Below are 21,832 nucleotides of genomic sequence, written 5' to 3' on the forward strand. Positions count from 1 at the left end.
TCAGATAAGTCCTGAGGTCCTTGAAATTTTACATCTTCTTGGGACTTTTTCATGTTTCTAGGTCTTCGCTTGATGTTTTTCAAATCTCTCGATGACGTAGATCTTCTATCCTGATAATTATTTAAGACACAGAGGAACATCATCAGCATCTGAATTCATTGCATCATCAGAATTGGGTATGATGATCCACTCAGAGCACGAGCAACAGATTCTTCATCCGAGTCCGATAACAAAATATTGTTATTTCTTGGATCTAGTGCTGATTCATCTTCGGATAAATCTGATAATTCACTGTCTTCACCATTTAAAAGTTGTCTAACAGCTACTGACGAACGACCATCATAAAAAGCCCTCGATCCATTACTGTAACAGAATTGCAGAACGACTATAGTAGTTGTCACATCCGCACTTCAAGGACATAAAAGTACCCGTAAACGCATGGTGTGACATATGGTACATACTTTTTTTTTTTTTTTTTTTTTTTTACATTCCTCCAATACGAAAATACAAAATGAATATCATATTGTTGAAAATACATCTCAAAGTACTTATCTTGAATATAATATTTTTTTTTGTTTGTTTGGGAAAACTGTGCACAATGTGTCGCCAAAAAAATTATTTTTACTGACAAAAATCCACTGCTTCACAAAAACACATGTCAACGTTTCCTCGTCAAATACAACTCGCAAAGAACATGTCAGATAACACCAAAATCTCACCCATACACGTCAACAGCAGACAGCAGACGCAACAATCATTTCGCGCCTTTGATAAATCACACAAAAATGAAAAAAAGATGTGCCATATATGGCACGGCATATGGTAAGGGGTTAATAAAAATAATATATTTTCAAACTGCTAGAGAAGCTAATATATTTCATATCTAATCCAAATCATATATTTTGAAGCCTTTAAGAAAGCTAATGCCTTTCTTACCTAAGCGGCGTGACAAACATCTTGGCATTTGAAGATGGCGCTCCAAGTTCCTTTTAAATGCTGCTAGCAAATGAGAGGCCTGCGGTATTGCCAAGGTTTATTTTGTACACATTCACTTCAGTCTATTCCCTGCCACCTGATCGCGCTGTAGTTCGTCTGCTTAGCCAATTCATAGTCCCACCCCTTTACCATTTGGCAACGTCGCGTCAGAGCTTGCGTTTTATTCGTTTAGCGGAAATGCCAAGATGTTTGTCACAGGCCATAATTCTATGTCTTGAAGCTATTGGAAAAGTTAATATTTTCTTTAGGTACTCAAATACAAGATTCAAACAGCAAGCGACAGTGGCCTTGAACGTTTGAAAATTGTCAACGTTCCTACCAGTCCGTGTCGTTTCATACCGATTTTCTAAGTTTATTCTTTCCCCATCGGGAGCAAAGAAGCCTGGCAGAAGTTTTCACGTGCAGTCACCAGCAGAGATTCTAGCCCACCCTGTCCTTATGAATTTTTACCAGTCACTTTGGAAAAAATTATCCGTTTTCTTCGGTCTTTTTTGGGGGGGGGGGAGAAAGGGAACGCAATCCTTCGAAGCTTACTGAAATATAGCTCGAAAATTTGTCTATGTGCTCCAAAATTAATTATAGATAACAAGTAAAGAAGATTTGACTTTATTGTTGACCTCCCACCCGCCACACACAGACACTCACGCAATAACCGATTCAGCTTCATGTATACATTGTTCTCATTAACATCAATGGTCTATTGTCAATATACTGTTAACTATTAAATCTTTGCTTTTTCCAGTGCACGAGAGATTCGTGCCTATGCTTCTTTTTCTTCTGTCAAACTCTCTACAATAACATAATTTCAGCTGAAAGACTATCCTAAGCAGTTTATTTACTTTTCTCTGTAGCTTCAGTTATTATTATGTTTCCTCCACTTTCGATCACTTCCTTGCTGCTTTTCTATTCCACCCAGTTCACACTTTTCACTTTTCTTCGTAGTTTTGTCTGGGAAAGTTACTAGTCTTTTAGAGATCTAATGTTATTTGTGTGCGTGTGTTCCTGTTCTGTTTTCCTTCATTACAGAACAAGAATCTACATAAGGATCTCTTGATAAGAATATATATTCTCCGAGTATACTTTTTACTTCCTAAACACTTACTTTGTCACGCATATGGTTGCTTATTTATTCTTTATTCACAATTTGTATTATCATTAATAGTACTACGGAATTATTATTTTTTTTAAATACTTATTTCTTCCCAATTTCAGACATTTTTGTGATAGCTGCTAAAAATGAGATTTTTTTCTAAATTGAGCTTTATGGAATATTCGTAAAATTTTAACATAATAATCTACAATAAGTATGCTGTATATTGCTGGAGTAATCAACTGAAGCATTTCCCGATGGCACATTTTGGAATTTACAGAGTTACCAGTGGACACATGCAGTACAGAACATAACTGACATATGGACGGTTCAGAAATAAACTGTCACATAAAAAAAAAAAAAAAAAAAAAAAAAAAGTTGACCATGCAATGAGATTCAATGCAGTGACATGTGCCAAACAAGATTCCCTGCTTTCTGTAGGTACATTTCCGAAATAAAACTACTTACATACTCTTTCGTGGTTCACTCAGAACCCATTCCACCGATTAACTTAATTTCACGGGAAGTGGCGCTTAGTGTTGTGTTCACCCGAGCCACACATACATTGAAACACTCGTTTCTTCATTGTTCAATATATGGCACTGGTACGCTCGCAAACCTTGAGCGGAACGTTGTCGTACAGTTCAGTTTTCTTTCGTTTTTCGTGAATTCATTGAGATGTGCCACACAGTATTTTGGAGAATGCTTTAAATACTCATACATCCTACATATAATCGTGTCTAATATAACTGATTGATATTAAATTTCTAGATCTACAATAAGGTTGAAACATAAAGGTATCTCTCGATCATGTAGTCTACTGTTTTACCTAGGGATTTCCTTGTTTGGAAACGGGGAAAAGAGGGAAATCAATCCCAATCCCAATTCACACATGCACACTGACCTGCCCTTGTATGCTTTAAAATGTTTATTCAAGTCTGAACCCCCCTGATATACACAAACGCATTGCTGTAATATATATATATATATATATATATATATATATATATATATATATATATATATATATATATATATAGTTGTGAATGTGTTGTGGTGTTGTGTTTGTTCTTCCGCTCATGAAAATCTGCATTCAATTATTTTGCAGGCAGCAGCAGTTGCAGAGAGGAATCCTGATAGTTCACCATGCATAATCACTCTCTCTGCTGTTCATACATTGCTTATTGGGATGTAAGCCAAATCAATTTCGCTTTGCCAACTTTTTTGATGAAAAATTCAACAAGAGAGCGTGCGAGATGATACGAAACGATGCGGTTTGTGTGGCGACCCTGTGCATGAATTTATCTCATGTGGGTTGCTTTAGTTCTCTCTCTCTATGTATACCTCATCTGATATGTGAACATTTTCGGGAGAGGAGGGATGGAGGAGGGCTTGACATTTTTTTTAATTATTACTTTTTTTTTGAAAAATATATTTGCAGTACAAGTTCATTATAAAATATAATGCTTTCCGTATCAACACATATACTAGGTATGGTAGTTTGCAGGTTGCAGCTGATCAGTTGCTGTCTTTACGTTTAAATTTTGCCTCGATATCATCAGAATGATAGTCTTCCATATCAGTTAAATATGTTTTTCACTTTGAAGGAAAAACGTTAATTACATTCAATCTATTTCGTAATTTCAAAGTCTGGGGTGTGTGTGTTAATGTGTCACTTATTTACAATAAAATACGAGGTATTCCGACTACATCTTTATTTTTCTTAATTTGCTTTAATCGTGTATGATACGATATTAACAAAATTTAATTCTCGTTTGAACTACGCTTAAAGTAGCGCTAATTATCAGTAAATGGAAACATATTTTAGATCTTACCAAAGTATTTTTTTTTTTTTTTTTTTTTTGTAGGAAGCAGGTACTCACCCAGAAATTTTTCTTCGAAGGAGTCCAAGCTTTAAGAGGGGAGTGTCCAATACTATGCCTAGTCACTATGCCTAGCTACTATTGAAAAGGTATTATTCTGAACCTGAAAAGACGATAAGTAATTGTAAAATTCCTCCCACCTATATTTTCAGAAAAAATATATGATAGAACTAGATTGCTTTTATGAGAGAAAGAGTATAGATGAAGTGTAAGATCAAATTTCCATTCTACATCAATCATTTCTCTGTTAAATAAGTATAATTTTATTGAGAAACTATGTTGAGTTAGGAAGTTTTCGGGAAGGGGGGGAGGGTGTCCGGAACCGGTGGACCCTCGTGGATGCGCCTCTAGTAGGAAGGGAAAAGAATTTGCAACAATTGAACTCCTTGCATGAATGAATAATTATGATTTAATAGGGGTCGTCAGTAACAAGGCTATCTGTCTCCGTCTAGAACTGTTTCGATGCTAAGTGTTCTAACTCCAAAATGCAAATTTTTCAGGAAAAAAACTTCGAAGTTCAATATCTCACGAAAAATTCTTCTTCTTTTTCTTCTTCTAAGCCATTTTCCCAGTTTTGCTAGGGTCGGCTTTTCGTATCGCTATCTTCCGCCTGTTTCTAGCTTGTGTCATATCCGCTTGTGACACCACACTGCACCATATCATTCTTAACACAGTCTTCCCACTTCTTCTTTGGCCGGCCTTGGGCTTGATTCTCATTCAGTTTTATAGAATCTACTCCAGCGTTTCCCAACCTTTTTCAACTTGCGGCACACTATGGGTATAACTTAAATTCTCGCGGCACACTCAGATATTATTATTATTATTTATAAATAAAAATATGGTGGTATTCTTTTCTGTAATTACTGATCTCCTTCTCACAGAGAAGCAGGGGCGGAGCCAGGGGGCAATCGGGGCGATGCCCACTAGAAGAGGAAACTTTTATTTTATATATAAATAAAACCTTGTAAATAATCTTAAGAGGCTTGTTTTTATATAATTAACCATTTTTAAACTAGATTTAATATTTCTGCTATAGAATTAATAATTTTGTTACGAGTTCCTCGCGGCACACCAGCGGCCCATTCACGGCACACCAGTGTGCCGCGGCACACCGGTTGGCAAATGCTGATCTACTCTGTAAGCTACGTATTCCAAAGATCTTCTTCTTACATTTGTTTTATGATTGCAAGCAAAAAAACGTAAGATGGATGATAGTGAATAACATTGCCATCATAATGTGATTTATATGAAAGTTTGAAGTTCAAAGTTCTCTCATGAAATATTTCAACTTTTGGGTTATACTACTTAACATCCAAGGTGTCCAATTCAATCAAATTCAACAGATTGATGTTCGAACTTTACCCAATAATAATAATCAGAGAACAATTCATGTTACAGCAAGATAAAAACTATTACTTAGTGTTAGCAAAGGACATAACTTTTAGCGCCATAAATCCAGCATTTTTCTCTATTTGCCTTAAAACTAAGGATTAGAATTTATCTTCAAGGACGTCATTTTGTTTGGCTCGATGTGATCTACCGATTAACGTATGTCTCATCTTTGGACAATTTTTCGTTACAAAATAAATAAATAAATAAATAAAGTTCAAAAGTTAATCATAATTTGAGCCATAGCATATCGTTAACTATACTCTTTGCTGCCATCTTGCTAATGTCACAAACCCACCAGGAAGAAAGATGTTAAAGTGATAACAAGTTTAAAACACATTTTTCTGACAACAATTCATGAGTTTACACCCTGGAGACTGCACTAAAAGAAAACAGTAAATTGTAATAAGTATAAACCAGAACACACCCAAAACTGGCGAGACAAATCATGACTCTACATGCTAACACCCAATCCTCGGTAATTAACCATTAAAATAAAATTTGAAACTGAAATATAAGCTTTGTAAATAAATAAGGTGGGTGGAAGCTGCAGAGTCATCAGTCAGGCATCACTATTTTTATTAGTCGTTACCTCATCACCTTCCTCTATAATCAGAAGCTACAACAGCAGTTCTCCGATGGAAGATGCGACTGGACCTTTACCTTGTAAGTTGGTTTCCCAGGTTCTATCTTTCCCTCTCGGTATTCGTACGAGCTATGGATAGGGTAGCAGAATCTTTATCCCGTGAGGGGATATTTTACACTACACTGAGAAAAATCCGTTATCCAGACAGCGGTATATTGTATAAATATACGGAATCCTTATCTTTACTACTAAAATCAATACGGAGCGTACGTTACCCATATGCTATATACGCACTGCCCTTAGATATTACATCATACCGCTGCAGGACGTCTGACACCTAACAGTCTTCCGTATATAATATACGAGGGCAAGTCAAGAACGACTTGGACTGATTTTTTTCCCGGCAGTTCTGTTAACGCTGGAGCTTCATAGTTTGGCATACAAGTAGGGTGGGTCTTGCTGTGAATATATATAAAATGTTGTTAAGGAATCATTGCATGTTTGGTAACCACGACGTTTTATTGCAGGTGATGTTCTGCGCCGCCTCTAGAAGTCGCCTGTAGAAGAAATGGAGTCATTACGAGATGAACAATTTGCAGCTATACGGTTCTGCTATCGCTTGGGAAAAAGTGCAACAGAAACTCTAGGAATGTTGAGAGCAGCCTACAAAGATGACGCTCTGCCACGAAGTACCGTGTTCTGGTGGTTCAAAGAGTTTAAAGAGGGCCGAATGACAATCACGAAAGCTGGTGGACCAGGTGTATCAGCGTCAGCTGTTACTGAGGTGAACATTAACACGGCAGCAGTCATTGTTAGAGAAGATCGCCGCATCAGTATCGACGATCTGGCAGCCGCACTACGCATATCTCATGGCAGTGCCTTCAAAATTTTGCATGACCACCTCCACATGAGCCGAGTGTGTGCGCGATGGATTCCGCGACTCCTGACATCAGAGCAGAAGGCCGTTCGAGTGGAGACTTGCAGGGAGCTGTTGCAAAGGTTTGAGGATGGTGGAGACGCCTACCGCACCGTGCGACTTTTTTCTATTCCCTGCCCTAAAATCCAGACTGCGTGGACGCCGCTTCTCCGATAATTCCGAAGTTCTGAAGGCATCGGAGGCTGTTTTGAAGGACCTCTCAAAGAATGGCCTGCGACACGTGTTTGAGGACTGGAAGACTCGAATGAAAAAGTGCATTCAAATGGGCGGGGACTACTTTGAAAAGGATCATGTGTCTGTTGCTGAGTAATAATAAATTGCCTAGAAAAAAAATCAGTCCAAGTCTTTCTTGACTAGCTCTCGTACGTATACGTGTTACATACGTCAGTTCTATGTTACATCGTTTATCTGTATGTGAGTTCCTGACCACATATATACAGTTCTTTCGTTTGTACGGAAAGTACGTATAAAATATACTAAAATATACTAAGTCAAGAAACCACATGATTTACATGTAACCTACTCGATATGTCTATCAGATTGTCGATAGTGTCTAAAGAAGGATACGTTAGATATCCGAAACTGTTACAAATTATAATTTAAAATAAAGTGAGTTTTAAGCTTTGGTCAGTGTTTCTTTTGTTAAAATAATGTGACCTACGTTTTTACGTACGCCACATACGAGTTTTTCCCAGCGTATTTGTTAAATCTTTGTGAAATATAAATCTGTAGCTGTATTAATAAATCTTACTGTTTAAGTTGAACCAAAAGGTCTAATTTTATAATTCAATAGTAGCCTTCTTTTAGCTATTCATATCTTAAAATTTTAACTTTAAAGATACAAAAACATTTAAAAAGATTAAAACACTAATATCATAATGGGAAGTTTGATGAGCGTACACTTCGGTATCAATTTCATTTTAATATTGGTGTGGATATATCGTATAGCGTCAATCTCTAATTTTGAAAAAATATAATTTTGATCTATTTTCTGGAAAACTACGCATAAGAATTTAAACTCACGTATAACTCTTGTTCAGTTTAATGAGACCTACCGATCCCTATACGCCTCATGTTTGACCATTATTATTATTATTATTATTATTATTATTATTATTATTATTATTATTATTATTATTATTATTATTATTATTATTATTATTATTATTATTATTATTATAACAAATAATCTAAATTATAAAATTGAAAAAGACTATGTTTATGACTCTTAGACTCTTGAACCACGCAACCAATCTCGATCAAATGTTCAACATAAATGAAGTTAAGGTCTGAGATGGTTTTTACCATTCCATTTTGACGGCGCGGAGATACTTAAAAATGATCGAAAACGACCGATATCAGTGCCGAATCCACAGTTTTCGGAGTCGCTGAGATGAACAGTGACACTTCCGATGCCCTTTATATCCACATTCAGCTCCGCAACATGGTAGACAGGAAGGGGGAAGAGGCATATTATATATATATATATATAAATGATCGAAAATGACTGATATTAGAGAGCACTTCAGTAATAGTAAAAAGTGACTGACTAACGGAACATACTACTAATTTTTCTTATTTTAACGCAGCGAAGTGGGTAATTAACGCTAGTGTTGTATAAAATTTAAATTTTGAAACTGACTCATGTATAATACTTCCTACACAATCTTCAAACAATATCTAATGTTCCGACACTACAATATTAGACAATTACGAGGAAAATGTATAGTGTCAATCAAACCAATTTAATTAAAATTAAATTAAGAAAAATCTTTTTTGAAAAGTTATTTTGGATTAGAAATATCTATACTTGTGATAATATTACGGTATGGTTATTATATATATATATATATATATATATATATATATATATATATATATATATATATATATAGGTTGTTATTTAATAAATTATTTCTTTCTTTAGAAGCTGGCAACGGTCAAATGAGCAAAAGAGAAAAGAAATGGAAAAATTTTCAAACAGAGAAATGAGACGAAAGAGAAAAATGAAATTTTTGTTGAAAGGGCAAAAAGATTGATTACCTAGGCGACGCTACCTCTAAATGGCGGAAGAGAATGAAAAGAAGAAACGGCAGAGAGAGAACGAGAACTATTCTTTTTCCTTTTCTCTTTTTAATCTTTCCTTTACGTTGTATTTAATAGAAAAATCTTCTCTTTTGCTCATTTCTTTCCTTTTCTTTTTTTCTTTTTTTTATCTTAATAAAAGCAAACGAGCTGTGACGATCACTGCCTAACTTCTTTGTAAAAGCTGCTGGAACTCACAAATGCTGTAACTGCATGCTGCCACAGAGCAAGTGTGTGCGTTCCGGTTCAAAAGATTCGCTGACCTTATAAACGTTATGATGAAAAGTATTAATTCTTCTTTGAAACAAATTGCTTCCAGATAGGCAGTTGCATTCACATGTTGTATTAACCTGCATGTGCATTTACTGTACATGTATTGTTCGGATGTAACTGTTTCAGTCAGTGCTTCAGAGAAAGCCTCAGGGATTTTCTGTTAATTGGCCATTTCTTCCAAACATCAATCATATCATATATGTATATACATGTTCATGAAAAGATAGTAACAAAATGTAAGCTTTACAATTTGTTAATATTGCATCCCACTCACTTTATGAATGTCTAGCAAGGGCTGTCAGTGATCGCCCAAGTACAGTTGTACAATCAATATACATAAAATTATCACATCTAGTGATAATGGAATTCATTGAACTCTCTATGGACATGAATGAATATCCAATAATTGACCACTACAAGTTATCCTTATATTATTGGAAAGTTTTCGCGATTAGAGTAAGATGGAATTCTTGTCCTATTATAATTGAATCATTATGATAAATCGCTAGTAAAGCTGAAAATTAAGTTAAATATACGAAATATCTTACGTGGTCAAAGAAAAAAGACGATAGTATTTTAAAAATGATAACATAATATTTTATAATCCATTGATGAGCTATCAAGTCTTACTAATATCGTCGTCAGAGTGTTTGTTTGGAGAATCGTTAGTGATTTTTTTCCCCTTTTGTGATAGTGATATATTCTGGTCAGGATTTAAACTATCTCACTATACCTTCATCAATCTCTTTGTATAGTGTGTGGGGTGAGTAGATAGCCTTACTAATTCCACCATATTGTATACAGTAACCAGATGGTAATTGACACCAGTAGTGGGCGGCGTGAATGGATATCCTTGTTGTAACCACATCAGCTTCTTGTAGTTTTCTGACATACTATCTAACGCTGTTTTAAAGAACAGTGGTCTTTGGAAAACAGCCACATGTAATAGTTTGCTTGAGGTCATTTACAGCTACTTTGATTACCATTACGATCCACGGGAAGAGAAAGTATTGAGGCGAAACGATAAGTGGCAAAACTTACGATTCCATAGTAGCTAATAATCAATTTACTAACACCAACAAGAGTTCTTTGTTGGAGGCTCTGAGTATATTGACTTGTTAGACTTGATAACAGCAAGTAAATCGAAATATCATGAATTGGAAAAGGAGAGTTACTTGGAGAAAGAACTTTCACAAAGATGATTCAAAAAAAATAGCAAAGCAAGCACTCTCATAAAGATACTGTACTTCTTAGGCGAAGATATATTGTGCACCATTTCCCATTTCCTAGGGAACAAACACGCATTGGCCATTGACCATTGATGCCAACTCTTTAATCCGATGAGTTCACAACTAAAACCACTGTAATTTTGATTCATAAGACAGTTTTTAAGTTTCAATTAATCTCTCTTGAAAAAAAATCTTCATGTAGTATTATATCCCGTGATTTTTTAATACTAGAATTGCATTTAAATGAAACCATTACGTAGTAAAAACTTTGGGCAGTGAAGGAAATTCATTCTTGTTTCTATACTGTTCATCTTCAGTTATGGGTTTTTGAAAAGCAAATTATCACTTTCTTCACACTTTTTTATGTATGTCATATATGGTGGTAGAATTCAGAATTGGAGAAATTTAGAAATCCATTTTTTCTGTGCAAACGAAACTAAATTTTAATATTGTGTTGCTTCGTGACCAAATGGCTAACACACGTGGTCTTGGGCTAGATTCCAGCTGCGGTTATTTGTCAGCGAGGTCAACTTATATAAACCTGAGAAACAGTTTGGATCACAGTTTAAATATTATGCACCATTTCACTAGAATGTTGAAGATGTATATAAAAAAAATGATCAAAATAAAGAAATTGAACGTCTTAGCACTACCATAATCCTGACAGACTCTACTGGAAAACATATTTGTTAATTAGGTGATGTAAAGTCGTCATATAGGCTCGTATCGCCGATACGTCTAGGGTTCTAGTTCGTTATTTTTTGGTCAGAAATTAGGAACCAGGACCTTGTACTAAACTTTTATTTTAACTTTCAACTAGTCGCTGTATGACGCATGGGCACGTGTTCAAAACTAGGGAAATCACAGTGAGAAATATGTAGAGCAAAGAATGGAAGATAATAAGAAAGAGGAATGAAATTAACAAGTATTGGCAGTGCACAAGTAGCCATTGATCCGTGAGGACTAGGCCTGCAGAACAATCTGTGACGTCATGATATTCTTGTTGACTTGTCAACACTGCTCTTCATACATCAATGCAAAATTTCCTGCATCCTTCTTGTTCTCTACGTATAATTTACTGAGAATAGGAGCAGTAAATTGTGACGTCACAGAATTTTCAGTTGGAAATTGCTGTACTAATCGTTAGTCCACACAAAAGCTTCACAACACGAATATCCACCTGGGTTAAATTAAGAAAAAAATAGTAATATGTTTCGTTAGTCAGTCACTTTTTACTATTACTAAAGAGCTCCTTGATATTGGTCATTTTAGATGATTTTATATACCCCCTCTTCTCCCCATGCTGCGGACCAAGGCATGGGAAGCGTCATTGTTCATCTCAGCGACCACGAAAATATGAATTGGACACTGATATTGATCATTTTGATTATATATATATATATATATATATATATATATATATATATATATATATATATATATATATATATATATATATATATATATATGTACCCCTCCCCTCCCACAATTTTTGCGGGGCTGAATTTTGATTTAAATGGCATCAAAAGTGTCACTGTTCTTCTTAGCGATCTCTAAAACTATAGATTCGACGCTAATATCGGACATTTTCGATAATTTGTAAACGTCTTTCCCCTCCTTTAGGTTACATCATCAAAGTGACATGACAAAAATCATCTCGTGTTTGAACTTCATCTAGGTTGAACATTTGATCGAGATCGGTCCTGTGGTTCAAGAGTTATTATGTTTTATTTATTTTTATATATCTCCCTCTCTTACCTCCTTCCCAAGTTCTATCGTCAAAGTGAATAGATAAATACTATTCCAGGCCCGAACCTCATCTATCTTGAAAATTTGATCGAGATCGGTCAGGTGGTTCAAAAGTGAATTCAGATAGACAGTCACTTTCATTTTTTTTTTTTTACATATATCTCCGCCTTCGTCTCCCCCTCTCCTACTTTGCACCATCAAAGTTAAATGATAAAAATGATCTCAAGCCCGAACGTCATCTATGTTGAAAATTTGATCGAAATCGGTTGGGAGATTCAAGAGTTACTATAAGTGAAATAACGGAAACATCCCAGGCCCGAACCTTATCTATGTTGAAAGTTTGATCAAGATAGGTCAGGTGGCTCAAGAGTTATTAAGTTTCCTTTATTTTTATAGATTTCTCCCCTTTCCCTAAGTTCTGCCGTTAAAGTGATATGATAAAACCACCTCAGGTCCAAACCTCATCTATGTTGAAAAGTTTTTTTTTTTTTTTTTTTTAAGATTGGTCGGGTGGTTTAAACGTAATGAAGTCACAAAGACAGTCACTTTTATTTTTACTTTTTTTTTTTACATATATCACCCCCTCTCCCTCACCTTCGTTGCACTGTAAAAGTGAAATAAAGAAACCATTCCAGGCCCGAACCTTATCTATGTTGAAAGTTTGATTGAGATCGGTCGGGTGGTTCAAGAGTTGTTAAGTTTTATTTACTTTTATAGATCTCTTCCCTGCCCTTCCCCACCCCTAAGTTCTATAGTTAAAGCCATATGATGAAAACCACCTCATATCTGAACCTCATCTATATTGAAAATTTGGTTAAGATCGGTCGGGTGGTTTAAACGTGATGAAGTCACAAAGACAGTCACTTTTATCTTTACTTTTTTTTTACATATATCTCCCCCTCCCTTTCGTTGCACTGTAAAAGTGAAATGAAGAAAACATCCCAGGCCCGAACCTTATCTATGTTGAAAGTTTGGTCAAGATCGGTCAGGTAGTTCAAGAGTTATCTAGTTTTATTCATTTTCATATACTTCCTCTCTTCCCCTCCCCCTACCCTAAGATCTGCTGTCAAAACGAAATGGTAAAAAAAAAAAAAAAAAAAAAAAAAACTTCCTACGTTTGAACTTCATACATGTTGAAAATTTGATTGAGATTGATCGGCTGATTCAAAAGTAACTAATTCACGAACATCATCACTTTTATTTTTACATTTAGTGATTTTTGCATCTATTCTCCCCCTTCCCCCACGTTGATCCGTCAAAGTGAAATGACAAAAATCATCCCAGTCTCAAACCTCATCTACATTGAAAATTTGATCAAGATCGGTCGAGTGGTTCAAGAGTTATTGAGTTTTATTTACTTTTTCTATGTACCCCTCCTCCCCAAACCCTAAGTTGTACCGTCAAAGTAAATAGTTAAAACACTCCCAGGCCAGAACCGCATCTACGTTGAAAATTTGATCGAGATCGGTCCGGCAGTTCAAGAGATTAAGAGTCACAAACATAGTCACTTTCAATTTATAATATAGATTATATTATACCACTTCCTCAAAATCAACAATTGGTTATATTACATCACCTCTGTATTCTGACAACCATATTCTTCCACATACATGAATATCACAATTGAAGGCATTTCTACGGTTTTTGTGCTATTCTTCCTATATTCAAAATTCAGTGCACAATCATACTAACTCTAAATATTATGTTCAATTCTAACTCTTCAAAGATTTTTTTTACAAGTAACAATTAACTGTTTATCACAAGGTTTTTATTAGGTTACTTTTCTGTTTATTTGTTAAACTCAAATCTTGCAACTTAAATTTCACGCAACTTTCATTCTAACTAGAGATCTGAAATTTTGTACAGATAAGTAAAAATGATCGCAGTACAATATTTTGACATTGTGTTTCTGTGGCTTGTCACTTTACTATCAAATTATAATCGAGCACCTGATACGCGTGCAACCCACACACTCACGAAAGTTTTGTTGGTTGCAGTCCACTAGGCATTCTGTTGATGCCATATTAACAAATTTAAACATTTTTTTCTTTTCGTAATAAAAGGTAAGAAACTAATGCCTTCCACAAAGCAATTAAAATTATTGGATAAAGGCTAAAAAAGAAAATAATATCGTTAAAAATGTTTTTAAGCAATGCTTTTATAAAATACATTGCAAAGGAGATATTTTGTGGGATAAAATGAGAAAAAAGAGAAAAGATTAAAAGCATTAGTGAGCTCTCCCATGGCTAAACGGCTAACGTTCACACCTTTGGCATGAGAGACTTGGGTTCGATTCCCAGCGGAAGCTCATGTGGTTCGGATTCCACGTTAAGTTATAGTCCCACGTCTTATATAGCCTCACTGCTGAAAGAGACTCTAAACTCAAAATCAGATTAAAAGTATTGATCACGGTTGGTTATAATGAATTATAGCGATACCTCCCCTGGTATCCAAAAAAGACTTTAGCCCTCTACGTCAGGAAGAGCATCCAATGCTTTTAGTTTTAATCCCACTTCTTCATTTTACTGCACCAAAGAAATTGTCTCCTTTTTAGTGGCTTTTGTAAAAGCATTGTTAGTCCTTCTTTAACGGTTACATTAATCAATCTCTTTTTGCATGTTTTTCTGTAATTAACAATGGTTCAACGGTGTTCTCAAATTTTGCAACCTTAATTTAACTCATATCCCGAAGTCGTGCATTAATGAAGTATTGCACAGTGACGGAAGACTGGTGATAGCACAGTATTTCACTGTTATTTTCAATATTACTAATATATTTACTTAGTTACTTAAGTCATTAATATTGCTATTTTTATCCTACCGAGTTATGCAATGAAACATGCTTTGCAGATGGTTCATATTCAGGAAATTTTCATAAATTACGTTTCAGATTGTTAAAGTATTGACTTCCAGAACTGATTGAATGGGTTGATTGATTGACTGGTTAAGGTTTAATGGAGATGTCAACATAGCGGCAATTTGTTCCCGTCCCGATAAACTCGATTGGTCAAAACACGAACTGCCGTCAATACACGTTAAAAACGAACAAATTCAAAGATTAAAAAGAAACTGCTGCACAATACAAAAGAGAGGAGAATAAATATAAGAGAAAAACAAGAATAATAAATAGCAAAATATAACAATAAATACAAAATATTGAACAATAACAATAAATAAAGAATAATAACAATAAATAAAGAAATAACAGTAACAATCAATACTACAAACATTAGTATAGAAAACATATAACAACGATAAAAAACAGGGAGTGAGAATAAAGTATAACGTGCAGCAAACGAATAAAAACACTCAGAGAACGTGGACTAAGTTACAATCGTGTATAAAAGAGAGGACTCGCTTAACAATATCAACGTCATTACCCAGTGCACAGTCAAGTGTACGCGGCAGTCCGTGGCGTTTTCTGAGATCTGAGTATTCAGGATATTCGACAAGAATGTGCTAAATATTCAGTAGGACAACACATTCCTCACAAAAATACGGGCAATTCAAACCATGCAGCAAAACTTATTGAATGGCAAAATATCTTATAACTAAAAGAAAATAATACGTGTAAAAAATAATATAATTAGTGCTTATATAAAATGTACAGGAAAGGATATTCCTTTGTGAGTAAAATGAAGAAATTTGTGTTAAATTACAAAAGCATTGGGCATGATTAATTATAATGGATTATGGCAAATCAGTTAGAGTACCTAATGCTTTTTTTGGTATTACAATTAGTCCCATTTTTTTTTTATTTTACTCCACAAAAAAAGAAAAACCTCCTTTTGTAGTAATTTTTAATCTCTTTCTCAAGAGGGCTATAGTGTTGAAAGACACCGAGTCACGGGAAGCATAAAGGAACGGAAACAAGCAAAATTCTACAATGATGGAAAATTATTTAATTATGATTAAAAAGTAGTTTTCTCTTAAAAAAGCATGATTTCCTTAAAAAAATATTAACAAGTATAACAAAACTTGTACTCAAAAGTAAAATTTGTTTTTAGAACATTATTATTTAAAAAAAAAAAAATATTTATGCATGACTGACAAGAAAAGTATGAGGAGCCTCTCACATAAATCAATTCATAATAAAATCATATGAGAGTGCTCCTCACGCTTATCCTTCTAGTCATGAATAAATAGATTTTTTTTAAAAAAAGTAATTTTCTAGAAAACAATTAAATGTTATTTTTGAGCATGATTTGTTTTGATATGTTCGTTAATTTTTCTTTAAGGAAATCATGTTTCTTAATTTTTTAAAAAAATATTTATTTTATTCTTTTTTTTTCAAACCAGCATGTGCTATAAAACTGGACACCCTAAGCCTTGTAGAACTTTCCGTCCCGCATTTACAAAATAGTACATTAAATTTTGGTGCTGAATGTACGTATCAGTTCCTTTATAAAAGTAATCACATTTATTTCATCCAAACGTTATAAACATTTTTCCTTCTTCTTTCTCCCAACGTGATAAAAGTAGATCAGATAATGAAAGAAAAAATAACGTTAGATAAATGTCTTATGATCAATTTCATCCTTGAACATCGTCAACGGAAGTAGATATTATATAGATAGAAGATTCAATCCGCTATGTAAACGACTTTCTGATAACATTGATACCCATACAAAAGACAAATGAATGTCTTGGAGGGTTTTGATCTGCAATTACAGCCTATTAAGAGATAACGGGAGCAAGGAAATTGGAGTTTGCTGAAAAGAATAAAGCTCTAGCAGAACGAGAGAAAGAGACAGAGAGAAGGGTTATATAATACAATGAACAGAACACAGTAGGCAAAGGAATGACGAAGTGGGATGGTAATTTATGAGGCAATAAGGAGAGAAAACAGAAGCCTTTTGTTAAATGGATAAGACTTCACTCAAAGATGAGCTAACTGTATTAAAAGAGAAAATAATCAGGGCGCAACAAAGGTTATATACTATCTAACGTAAATAAGATTGAATTGTTAAGACATAGAGAAGCACAATATATATACCATTAGACTGATTTTCCTGGGAACAAGGTTACATCATTGGCTACTACAACTACGGCTATGATTACTACTACTACTATTTTTATTTTTTAAAAAAAGCAAAGATTATATAAGATCACTTTATCTACCATATAGACGATTATGGTATTTCGTATCGACCAATCATTACTGTTGTATCTTCGATTCAGTTGGTTGAGATATAACTGTAAATTTTTCATATGTATTGTATTTCTCATAGTTTCTAATAAACCATTGATTTACTGTCTTATTATTCTTTCTAATATTGCGTAGAAAGAACTAACTGTAAAAAAAATCTAAAAACAATACTTTTATAAACTGCACTACAAGGGTATTTTTCATTCTTCTCTTTATTTTTCTTTCGTTTTCTTCATGGGTTAAATGAAGGAATGGGATCGCACCCAAAGTTCCATTCCCATTTCTTCATGTTGCTCATTAATATAATGTGTGTGTGGGTGTGGGTGTGTGTGTATGTGTGTGTGTGTATATACGTATATATACAGGGTACGGAAAAAGTCCCGGAAAGTAGTAGTAGAAAATGGATCGATCTGGAACATATGAGAACAACCTAGGACAACTCACAAGCCCCTGGGAAATTGACCACCTTACACCGTGAGCCCACGGTCTTTTACGACCTCCATTTTAGGGGTGAATTTGTTCCCTTTTATGAGCACTTTTTAGGGGGTGTATTCGTTCTCTTTTACGAGCACATTTTAGGGGGGTGATCTCGTTCCCTTTTATGAGCATATTTTTCAACCCCTATTTGAACATAGCAGAAATTACACTGAGACTATGAACATACAGCAGAACAGATAATACATAAGAATACGTAACACACAAGGGTGTATTCATTCTCTTTTATGACCACTTTTTAAGGGGTGAACTCGTTCCCTTTTCCAACCCCTATTTTAACATAGCAGAAATTACACTGAGACTATGAATATACAGCAGAACAGATAATACATAAGAATACGTAACACACAAGGGTGTATTCATTCTCTTTTATGACCACTTTTTAAGGGGTGAACTCGTTCCCTTTTCCAACCCCTATTTTAACATAGCAGAAATTACACTGAGACTATGAACATACAGCAGAACAGATAATACATAAGAATACGTAACACACAAGGGTGTATTCATTCTCTTTTATGACCACTTTTTAAGGGGTGAACTCGTTCCCTTTTCCAACCCTTATTTTAACATAGCAGAAATTACACTGAGATTAGAACACACAGCAGACACATAAGACTCGTTCCACCCTTATTTAGAGTATGGTATATTTTCCAACCCTTATTTTAACATAGCAGAGAATAGGGGTGTACTCGTTTTGGATTCCACCCTTAATTGAACATAGCAGAGCTAATAAAAGAGCATGGCTTATTTTCCAACCCTTATTTTAACATAGCAGAAATTACACTGAGACTATGAACACACAGCAGAACAGATAACACATAAGAGTACGTAACAAAACAAGGGTGTACTCGTTCCCTTTTATGAGCACATTCTTCAACCCCTATTTTAACATAACAGAAATGACATAAGAATACGTAACATAGCAGATAACTCATTCCAACCCCTATTTTAACATAACAGAAATGACATAAAAATACATAACTCATTCCAACCCTTATTTTAACATAACGAGCAAAGATTACAATCGAACACACCACGGTCTACAGATAATCATTTTAGAGGGTGTATTCATTCATTCTCTTTTATGACCACATTTTAAGGGGTGAACTCGTTCCCTTTCAACCTTTATTTTAACATAGCAGGGCTAGTAAAAGAGTATGACTTATTTTCCAACCCTTAATTGAAGATAGCAAAGAATACATAAGACTACATGGGTGTATTCCACCCCTATTTGAACATAATGAACATAGCAGAGAATAGGGGTGTATTCGTTTTGGATTCCACCCTTAATTGAACATAGCGGAGAGTACGTTCCCTTTTAAGGGTGTACTCGTTCTAATGTAACATAGCAGTTGGTCTATTTTTCAACCCCTATTTGAGCATAGTCCATTTTTAAGGGGTAAACTCGTTCTAACTTTCTATAGTAAATATAATCATTTAAGGAGTGAACTTGTTCTAACCTATATTTGAACATAACAAAGATTATTTAAAGATTGCAGAGGAATGCGAAACTTCCGTGTTTTGTTATCAGTTACATAATAACTTCCGCCATATGTGGATAATTCTCATTACGTCATTCATCCGGATTTTAAAAACATTGAGCTAGTTTTCTCTTTAACAGACAATACGGTCATTCAACGATAGGATTGAAAAAAAGGAATCCCTGAACGTAATGTAATCAATCACAAAGATATAAAAAAGGGGAATCCCCGAGCATGACTCATACCTATTGCGCAATATGACGTAATGCGATCACACAGGTATAAAAGACTGACCGACATGTTTTTTTTTTGTAATCACTTCCTGTTTGGTGTTTGAAGTGTAAAGTTCAGATATTTTTTGTGTGTGTGCGCGCTTATATTATTAGTGTGGTTTTGTTTTCTTTTTTAGGTAAGACATTTTATAATAATATTATATTATAAAAACTCACTTCAGAATTATTATAGTAACACTGAGTTATTTTTAAAAAATGGCAACAAAAAAGGTTAAATCAAATACTATCAATTCACCAATTGATACTCTATTTAATAATAATTTGAAAAAAAAATCATTTTAAAATGTGATACTGTTTTAAATGAGGATAGTGGATGTTTTTTAAATAATAAAAGAAAAGACTGTTTAGATATATTAAAACAAGAACAAACTAAGACATCGTTTAAAGTAAATTTTTCTTTGGCTACAACTTTTGTAAAACCAGTAGATTTAGAAACATGTAGATTCTTTGTAAATAGTGGTAACGAAATTATTTTACCGAGTACAGATGTGAATTCTATAATAGAAAAACTATTTAATAAAATTTTAGTTGAACAAGAAAATAGAGCAATTAAGAAATCAGGGTTGTCTTTATGTTCTGAACCAAACCATCACTTAGAAATTAAAATCAGTAAATCTGATCCTCTGTCAGCTTCATCTTTTATAAAATTACCTCAATGGATTTTATCCACAAAATGTGTTATAAATATTCAAAATAACGATAATAGATGTTTTATGTATAGTATTCTAGCTGCTTTATATCCCGCAAAAGATAATCCACATCGTGTGAATAATTACATACAATATATTAATACTTTATTACCATTATTTGAAAAAACGAATATAAAATTTCCAGTCGAAATAGCATACATAAGCAAATTTGAACATATGTATAATTCCGTATTTACTAAGGAACAAATTTCTATTAATATATATGGCATTGATTATGATAATGAAACAATTTTCCGTTACGTATAAGCAAAAATACAGGTGTATTTAAACATATAGATTTATTATATTTAAACTCTCATTATTGTTTAATTACAAATTTAAATGGTTTAGTTAGACATCAGTTAGGTAGTCATCAAACATTTATTTGTAGACGATGTTTAGTATCTTTTTATAATAAATCAAAATTAGATAAACATGACAAATTATGTAAAGAACACACTCCAACCAAAATTAACATACCGAAACAAGGAGAAGTTTTAAAATTTCGAAATTTGAAATTGTTATTACAGAATGATGTGATAATAGTTGCAGATTTTGAAAGTTTAATAAAACCTATAAATAAACAAAGTGGATCTCATACAATACAAATTCAGCAACATATACCATGCAGTTTTGGTTATATTGTATGTTGGAGTAACAACTATATGAAATCAGATTTAGTTATTTATCGGGGAGAAAATGTATCGATGAAGTTTATGTCTGCTATGGAGAATGAATTAAGAAAAATCATAAACATATTAGATCAACAAAAACCATTAATACCATTAAATAGTTCTCAGTTACAGGAGTTTAATCTATCCACTGAATGCTCTGTTTGCTATAGTAAATATACGAGTAACAATAGAAAAGTTAAACATCATAACCATTTAACTGGTCAGTATATTGCCACGGTGTGCAACAATTGCAATTTACAAATTAAACGTCAAAGTAATTTTGTCCCTGTCTTCTTCCATAATTTGTCTGGGTATGATGCACATTTATTTGTGAAAGAATTAGGTTGCACCCCTGGCAATATTTCGGTAATTGCTGAAAGCACTGAGAAATACATCACATTCTCTAAGCACTTTAATTTTAATGGTAGACCTATCGAGTTACGTTTTGTAGACCCATTTAAATTCTTGCCGTACAGTCTCGAAAATTTGGTGTCAAAATTAAAACCTGAGCAATTTGTCTATAAAAAGCAATATTTTTCTGATGATAAGTTCCCTTTAATTCTTCGTAAGGGAATTTATTATTATGATTACATAACAAATTTAGATATATTTAATGAAATTGAATTTCCTGAAATAGAGGCATTTAATAGCAAATTGAATGGAACACAAATTTCCGAGACTGATTATCAATATGCAAAACTGATTTGGCGTGTGTTTAAATGTGAAAATTTAGGGGACTACCACGATCTATATTTAAAATGTGATGTACTTCTCACAGCAGATGTGTTGAAGAATTTTAGAAAGACATGTTTAAATGCTTTTTGCATTGATCCGA

The sequence above is a fragment of the Thermobia domestica genome, chromosome 15, assembly GCF_964235325.1.
Source record: "Thermobia domestica chromosome 15, izTheDome1.hap1.1, whole genome shotgun sequence".
In the NCBI taxonomy this organism is placed as follows: Eukaryota; Metazoa; Arthropoda; class Insecta; order Zygentoma; family Lepismatidae; genus Thermobia; species Thermobia domestica.